The 8,945-nt window shown below is 39.9% G+C and overlaps 1 long non-coding RNA gene across 1 annotated transcript; it reads left to right on the top strand.

Annotated features, from left to right (window-relative positions):
- Positions 1–237: 237 nt before the first annotated feature.
- On the top strand, positions 238–3,886 carry LOC146475405 (uncharacterized). Its single transcript, XR_014865869.1, has 3 exons — positions 238–409; positions 2,230–2,502; positions 3,596–3,886. It is a non-coding gene; the product is annotated as an uncharacterized LOC146475405 (long non-coding RNA).
- The last annotated feature ends 5,059 nt before the right edge of the window (positions 3,887–8,945 follow it).

The raw sequence follows: 8,945 nt of genomic DNA, 5'->3' as shown, positions 1-8,945 counted from the left end.
AGCTAACTTCCATTTTTATGCAAACTATGTGAGCAAATTTTCTTTTGTTTTGTACATGGCGGCAATGCGAACCACCTGCAGGCCATCGATTGATTGAAATGAACCAATCAGTGAAGAGAATTTTAATCACGTTTTTACGTTCGCGCCATGTTTAAAATTCATTTTGTCAGTTGACGAAGTAACACGAAGCAGCAAGATGTTGGAACTGTTCTGTGCAAATAAGACGAAAGAGAAATGGCGAGTTGAATTTGCCTTCTTTAGACGACTGTGGAAATCAGTGAAGTCAAGTCGAACAGCAGTTCACTGAAACATGCATGTCTGGACGAATTCGCGTGGCATTGCAACATCCAAATAGGCCAAGCTTACAAGGGACAGTGCGTGTTTATTCACGCTAAGGAATTAAATCAAGGTAAGCCTTTTCTTTCCTTTTCAAAATGAGTTGACAAAAAGCAATTCAGCTTTATTAAATAATGCCAGTCCTGCGGCCTTGAAACAGCTCTGTGTAATATTTTGCCGTACGTTGAAATGAAACCAGGAATGTTGGTTGAAGGAGCCACGTGGGTTTGATTTCACCAGCCATTAAGCGCGCTTCAGATAAAATTTGGCTTTTATAAAGATTGTGATGTACTGCGCAGTTTTCTAGGAAATTTTCGTTGGATTATGCAATTTCAGTTAATATTTTTCAAACAAGAAGGCGTGTATACAATGAACCGAAGAATACCATAGAGTAAGCGAAGAAATGAATAATTGTACAAAGAACATATCTAGGGATATTTTTGATTTAGCCCGACCAACTGAAAATTGCTTTATTTGAGAAAAATTAGAGTTAAGGAGTACAAAACTATGGACAAAGTTATCACAACCGGTAGACGTTCTTAACATACTTCATACATCAACGCAGTGATTAAGCCTGTGAATTAACAAATTTTCGAACTCTATCAGTAAGGTTTTTTTTTCACTAAGAAGTTTCAATATTAATTTTGTAATTTCACCAACCTGTTTAATGTAATTATTGCCTACTTCAGTTATAGCGCTACTGGGTTAATATGCAAATTTTAAGCCTTAAAATCTGCACGTGCTTTTATTTTCAAGCAAGAAAAATGCAAATAAGCTTACTGATCAAACCTTTCCCAGAAAGCTGTTCGGTCTTATCGTTCATGGTTCTGGCAACGTTTCTTCAAAAAAGTGTATATCTTTACAACTTTCATTTTGGGAGGCCTAGAATTTCAATGCAAAATAGCTCTTCAATTTTTTTCCTCCGACACTTTTTGCTATGAAAATCTATTTTCGTGCGACAGGTGATGTCGCCATAGCAACATTTTTTTAGCCCAGTTTTTTGTGGTATTTTTACTTTTCTAGTCTATTTTAGCTAACCTAACCTTTACTAAGTTTAATAAAGTTGTGCAAGATTTTCGTGCGGTATAAATTTTGCAACTCAAACTCTATTCACGCTCTGCGTTTTTGTAAGAGGGTTAATAGCCCATTTTACAGTTGTGTGCTCAGTGACCTGGCCTTGGATTGTAAGTGAGGCTGGAGGTGACCTTGTTTTGATACGGCCTCGCTCCTTTTCATATGTAGATCGTGTTGTTCTTATGCTAACTAGTTTTCGTTTACATATGAAAAGCAGTGAGGTTTGTATCAAAACAAGGTCACCCCCAGCCTCGCTTACAATCCAAGACCAGGTTACTAAGCATACAACTGTAAAATGGCCTATTAGTATGACAATGGTGCATGTATGATAAATGTATGGGCTAAGTTGGAAATCTATTCTTAATTTGGTTCAACCAAGGTATTTTACTTGAGATCGAAAAACCCAATAGACCCTATTCCAAAATGGCTACCATTTTAATATTCTTTTGTTCGTATTCCAACAAGCCCTTCAGCGTAGTAAAATGGAAGCCACTTTAATTTGGGAAAAAATTTTTTTAGAGGGCAAATAATCGACAGTAGATCACTGTATCCTGTACAGGACACATACAATGAGCTATCAGTATTTATTATGGAAAGACTAAAGAACCCGGGAGGGGGGGTGCGTCTTATCATATCACCACGGTGGGGGAATGCGTTTTGTTTTTGCGACCCAGGGTTTATTACGACCGGATTAGATCGAGCTCTCAGTTGAGGAAAAACTGCTATTTTCAGGTCAATTCTCAATGTTCAGGTCCTCCTGTTTAGCGTCAGCAATTTATAGGGTGTATTACCTAATGACTGTTTTTCTTATATTTGCAGTTTTTCTTGGATTGCCGAGCTCTCTGTCGCGACTGTAAAGCAACGGGTTACCCATGGTCCAGCGGTCCCACGGGTCCAACGAGTCCAGCGGGACAGCAACGGGTCAGCATGGTCCAACAGGTCAGCGACGGGTCACCCATGGTCCAACCACTGGAGCAACAGAACCTCTAATTTGTGCCTATGTCAGACCACTGGCTTCAGCGATGTAACCTACCAGCTCCGCCTTGCCCATCTTCGCACCTTTCTAAAGAACGCGTACGTCTCAACGTGCTGGTCAGTAAATTACTTGTGGGGTGGGAATGGGGGTATATAGAGCTCTGGATGAACCTTGCAAAGCATACCATCCACACATCTTCGGCTTGAAGTCCACGGACTTCTTGTTTGGTTTGAAGTCAGCAGGCTTCTTGTTCGACTTAACATAACTGTAATTAGCTTACTAACTCATGGGTCCCCGGGTTAGTCGGCTCTAGACCCTTGGGGTATGGGTTTCTTTGCAGGTTATTCGGCTTTTTTCTTGATTTTAGTTCGGCCTCATTTCGGCTTTTTCGACTTTTCTTCGGATAGGCTTTGATTCGTCGTCACGTCATCTTCGCCGTCATCGTCATCGTCGTCTCACCGGATTCTCCCGCTTAGTTGCGCGAAATTAAAAAAAATCTCTTACGTTTCACTTGACAGTTGAGACAACGCTGTGCAAGTGAAGCTTCATTCCGCAAGGTTCAACCAGAGATATTTAATTAAAACTCGTAATTAACTTAGAAAACTAGAGACTACAGGCCATTCAACTGTTGTAGGGATGCCTGATTTGGCCATTCGTTACAAGTTTAATGGCTTTTCTAGTTACAGGTAGATAGTTAGTTTAGCCTCGCAGTTTGGGTCAGCTTTAATCCCTGAACAAGAAGCAGAATTGGCTTAAAACAGAAAGAACAATTCGAAGATTGGTCGTTCAAGACAAAAGTTCCGATGAGAGTTTTTATTTTCAAATAGCTCCCAGGTTTGCGAGGTAGATTAGCTCCGTTAGAACTTTAGTGCCTCACATGCAAAGTAAATCTGCGATCAGACGTTTTTCTCCCGTAAAGAGAGAACTGACGCCTTATCACAGGTTACTTTATACAGGGTTTCACGGGACAATACACACACCCTAAGTTAGATCGTTTACAAATTGTAAGCGTACGTAGTGTTCAAGACCACTCTACGACGCAGATATCATCGCCAGGATCGACTTCAATTATTAGATAGCTCGTCAAGTTAGCTTTATCAGAGAGTGACAGACAAATGGGAGAATTTTCTCGCTATGGCAGCGTTGGCATTTAGACGGACGGAAACGTCTTCTTGTTAATCTTGCCTCGTGGGAGGAATCTCTTTGTAGGAAGCCCTGTATTGCACCACGCAGGCGCAGATCGTCTACAAATGGTAGGCGTAAGTAGACTTCACGACGAAGAAGCCTTTTTTTGGGACGTCAAGCAGCCTGTGAATGATCCGGACGAACAGAGGGCGCGGTTCCGTCTGTGTACTGTAGAGGAAGAGGCCGGCCGAAGAAAGAAGAACAAAGATCGTTGATTGCCGTAGAAAGATAATTCAGTTAGTGTAAGTAGACGAGGAGCTGCCCATGCGGCGATGAAAGAAGACGATGAACCACGACCGGGCCAGAAGAGGAAGAAGAAGATAACCGAATAACGGGTCATTTGCATCGAGAAGTCATTTGCCTCCTATATTAAAAAACGACACATTTCACTGAGGTATAAATTCCTCTGAAGTTTCCCAAATGAACATTGATGATGATTGTTAAGAGCAAAGGAAGATCTGGACGAAAAAAATATATATTAGAATTAAAAGCTATTGGAAATTAATCAAGAGGCAAATGATGTCTCAATGCAAATCACCTGTTTACTCGGATTAGGAAGAAGATAAGACAGAGCAGACGATAGGAAGAATTAAAACTGTTTCAACTAACGTTGGCTTTCAAGCTTCATGAAAAGCAACAGTGTGACATTTAGCCTGACAAATGTATAGAAAATCTAGGATCACAGAACTATAATGTGCCCGAATGAAAACAAAGTTTGCTACTGAGGAATAGCAGTTTAGCCTTCGTTTCTTTTCGGTCCTTATTTCGGTCGTTAGCTTGCATTTGTCGATGTCAGTTAAAACAGTCAGTATAAATTATGTAATTGGCCGGCCGGACTCCAACTTCGGGATCATCTCCAATTCACCACCCTGCTCAACAAAACCAACCACAACGTGTTCAGCTGCGACTGGGGCACGTGACCCTTGGAGGAACCACTTCTCCTAAGCCCACGATGGACATGATGAGAGAAGACAGCAACACAGCAACCCATGTAAGGTGGGGTGGATTTACATAGTGCAACCTTTGCTTTTCGCTCGAGCATAGGCCAATGAAGCTCCGCCTCGTAAAAATCATTCACAGTCGTAAGAAAAGTGTTAGGAAGTTTGAAATTTATATAGGACAACTCGTGATAGTTGTCTTCGACAGTTTTAAGCAAAAGTTGCACTTTGTCAATCAGCCTGAGCTCAATCTTGTGGCCGCCAGGTATGTAGTATCGTAACTTTTAATATGCGTTATTTTCAAGTTCACTGAAAACATGTGCCGCTTCGGTTTTCGATTCTGGTTTACATTCGATTGTTTGTTCGGCCTTCGACTCGGCATTCGGTTCGAAATCGGTTTTCGTAGAGGCGCTTGGTATCGACAGAGTCTCGATAGCAAGCATTAACATCGATATCGCGGCATCTTCTTCTGGAGTACCCTGGGGTGTTTCATTCGAGACGTCAAGTTTTATGGACGTATGGACACCCCTTGGTTTCTCCAGAAGCAAAATTTTTAAGGAGCGCGTCCCATCCCCATACAATTAAGTAAGCTGTGTAACGGACAAATGAAATGAATAAATTTAAAAACTGTTGTCAGTGTCTTTATTTTAAAACATTAACCAAACACAACATTATTAAGGAGCGCATCCCACCTCATACCATTAAGTAAGCTGTGTAACGGACAAATGAAATGAATAAATTTGAAAACTGTTGTCTTTGTCTTTATTCTAAACGGCATTAGCTTAACACAACTATACTAACTGCTGATGGTTTCTATTTCAGGGACAATAAACTTGTAACAAATCTCTGTATAATAAAAACGCGACTGAAAAACAAAGTTGCCTTTGTGGTTTTTTCTAACAAGATACGCTTAAAGGTATCAAATAAAACGACTAACTTGGATTGTTTTTCAGGAAGATATTTTTTAAAAATATTTTTCTCAAGTATGATTGAGGTTTTGGACCCGTCGTTGGAAGATACACATACATGTTTCATGGAAATTTTTGAGCTTTTTCTCTCAAGAAATGCACGAGTGTCTCGCCGAATTTTTCGCTGCGTTCCTGAAGAAACGCACGAGTCGTTTGCGGACTTTTGGGCGCGTTCCTGAAGAAACGCACAAGTGACTCGCGGAGTTTTCGGACGCGTTCTTGAAGAAACGCACGAACGTCTCGCGGATTTTTTGGGCGCGTTCCTGAAGAAACGCGCAAGTGTCTCGCGGATTTTTTGGGCGCGTTCCTGAAGAAACGCGCGGGTGTTTCCCGGAATTTTTGGGCGTGTTCCTGAAGAAACGCGCATGAGTACGTTCCATGTGATTCTGTCGGGAGGAGAGTACATACAAGTATTGCAGGTAAGCCAAATGAGTTTTATTGCGAGTTATTTTGGTCAACTGGTGTGTTTCGTTCCCAGATCCGAAGGAAAGCCCGCCAATTCATCACCTGCAGACACGCTATCCAGTGAAGACATGACGAGAGTGTAAGTAAAATGATCAGTTGATTATCTAAGAACCATAAAATGACGTCACAAAATGTTCAAAACTCAGTGGAACCAAGAACTGCAGGCGAGTGGTTTCACTGCCAAAATTTCAACATTTTATGGCAGCATTTTATGTTCTATAAGAGTATGTAACACAGAAAACTGTCGTTGATTTGTTAATAACATGGGAAAAGTACGAGCGGAATTGATTTTATTTTCCATCGAGAAAGCGCCCGCGTTACATCTGACGTCACTTTTGTTGTCTGTACTCTTATAGACAATAGCTACGGGCCAAGCAACCTGCGGAAATTTTAACAGTTATTGTAAAAACAAAATTGGTACGACTTGACATATTTGTGTGGCTTCCGTAAAGGTCTCACCTAATTCTTTATCCTTAATACGGACGGAGGGAAAAAAGTTACTCACGCAAACAAAGTTGGGAAAAAATGTTAACTTGTCCTTCCAGGGATTCAAACTTGTGATCTATGCTATTACAATGAATAATTGCAACGAAACACAGGCCTGTTGTACCATCTACATCATACTGGTGAACACACTAGGCAAAGGTACATGCCAGGATATTCGGATACAACTTTTAAACTTTTACAAGTGATTCAATCTCATTTTTCTGAAAGACAAACGCAGGAAAAAGCTCTAATCTCTATACACATGATTTTCTAAAGCCTTTGGTATAACTCCAGCTGATTAGCATTTTTATTAATTACGATGACATCCGTCTTACATTGTATTTAGGTATTAAGAAGACAACTCCACAAGTCGTCATTGCAGCCATATTGCGGAACCACTTCTGCGACATCTCCGACAGAACTGTCAGAAGCTGTAATTTGCGAGGTTAGTATCTGAAGAAAAGAAATTGGACGCTAAATGGGATTCTAACCAAAGAACCTTTGCTATGAACGGTGAATGTATATTAGCAAAGTTAGAGCTGAAGAAATACTTGAAATTAGTAAATGAGATCCCATCCGCTGAAATTTGGTTCAATGTTTGAAGTACCCTTTTCAAGAGTTGCAAAAGACCGGACCGAGAGAAAGTTCGATTCAAGGATTCAAGCTCATGGCCTATAAATTAAAGTGCTTCCATGACCAAAACACTTTAACAACGGTTGCAAAGGAAAGACTGAAGCAAAAGAATTACAACATAAAGTTAACGAATTCAAACTCGTGTTGAATGCTACAACAGCAAAAACTGAATATACTTTACCAACAGTTAGAAATAAAGCAAAGTTACTATATAAGATTTATTGGGCTCGGATGGGATTCAAACCCATTTGCCTGAGCAAATCAGTCGCTTTGGTACAACTCTAACTGACTGGCGTTTAAGTTTATACTGACATATGTCTTGAGAAGTATTCTTTTAGATGTGCAGAAAGTTCATCACAAAAGTCATTGCAACCATATGTTGGTAGCCCTTCAGCAGCATCTTGGAAGGTCAGTATATCGAAAGTAACAAAGTAGATTTTATGGGATTCAAACCCATGAACATTCTCTACCAACCGTTTTAAAGGAAGGACTGAAGAAATGTCTTAGAGGCGAAAGGACTGTTTCGATAGTTTTAAAGAATGCATTGAAAAACGTTAATGGAGTTAAATGGGATTCGAACCTATTATTCTTTGCTGTAATGTGGAAACTTGTCATCGATAGTTTCAGACAGAAAGGCTGGACTGAAGAAAAATGTGACACTAACGTTTTCTTTATTGGTCAAAGTACTTTATTAGAGCTGAGCTACAATGAAGACAGCACAAGACTTGGATGGATTCAAACCCATGTTCTGGGAAAAAAGGCCTAATCAAAAGTTTCAAAGAATAACGAAAAAAATTGGGATTCAAACCAAAGATGTCAACTTACACGGCACTGAGTTACAAAGAACGGACTCCTAGTAAAAAAGAGTTTTCAGGTATAAATATTGTTAAAGAAATACGAGAGTACTAATATTCCTTGGAAGTTGCTTTGGGTCTAGGTAACCAGAACATTCCAGACGACATAGCAGACAGGTTTGAGATCCTCTCCGGCTGCTTTGAGAGACCGCAAGAGGGTTGCTTTCGAGGTCAGTGTTTGTAGAAACAAAATGGAAGTGCTGAATGGGATTCCAACCCATGACCTTAGCTGTAGTGGTGAAATACTGTGTTGAAAATTTTCAAAGAAAACATTGAATTGACGACGAAATTTAATGGAATCCAAACCTATCATCTTTGCTAGAGCAAGAGATCATATTTAAATTTTGAAGGGAAAGAATGAAAGAAAAAATGAGAATTGAATGGGATTGAGACCCATGAATTGTAGCTAACATTTCAGAACGAGGAATTCAGCAAAAACTTAACCGAGACTTAATGGGATTCAAATCCGTGATATCTTTGCTGCCATGTTAAAAAACGTTTATCGACAATTGCAAAGAAAGGATGGAAGGAAAATTGTGGCATGAATGGGATTCAAATCCCCGATTTTTGTTACAACGGCGCAGTGCGCAGCGCACCTACTTTATCAAACGTTCTAAAGACAAAACAGTGGACTACTAAAATGGAAAAGAGATCATTAAGACCAATTTTGCCATCGGGAAAAATTTATGAACTTTTTTTCTCTTACTAATTCTTGGAGAATCTTTGAGTACTATGAATATGAATATTTTTTTTTCTTTCAATATGAATGAAAAAATTGATTTTCACAGATAAAAACTTTGCACTTAGCTTCACTTTCATAATGAGATTCAAAGCAACTTGGAAATGGCCTATTCTTTCAGTCTGGTTCTTTTCAAAACAGGAGAGCATGCACAATTATCATGGACGCCTTCTTCATACCTCCAGGGAGAGAGTGACGTACCAGGCCCCACCTGCCAGCCGAGGTGCAGATGAAGAGAACAGGAAAAAGACAGACGAGCAGAATTGGGGAAAATACTTTATAAACTTTGAG

The sequence above is a fragment of the Pavona decussata genome, unplaced genomic scaffold, assembly GCF_977016875.1.
Source record: "Pavona decussata unplaced genomic scaffold, jaPavDecu1.1 SCAFFOLD_84, whole genome shotgun sequence".
Lineage (NCBI taxonomy): Eukaryota > Metazoa > Cnidaria > Anthozoa > Scleractinia > Agariciidae > Pavona > Pavona decussata.
The sequence above is the reverse complement of the archived record's forward strand: the minus strand, read 5'-3'. Positions and strand labels throughout refer to the sequence as shown.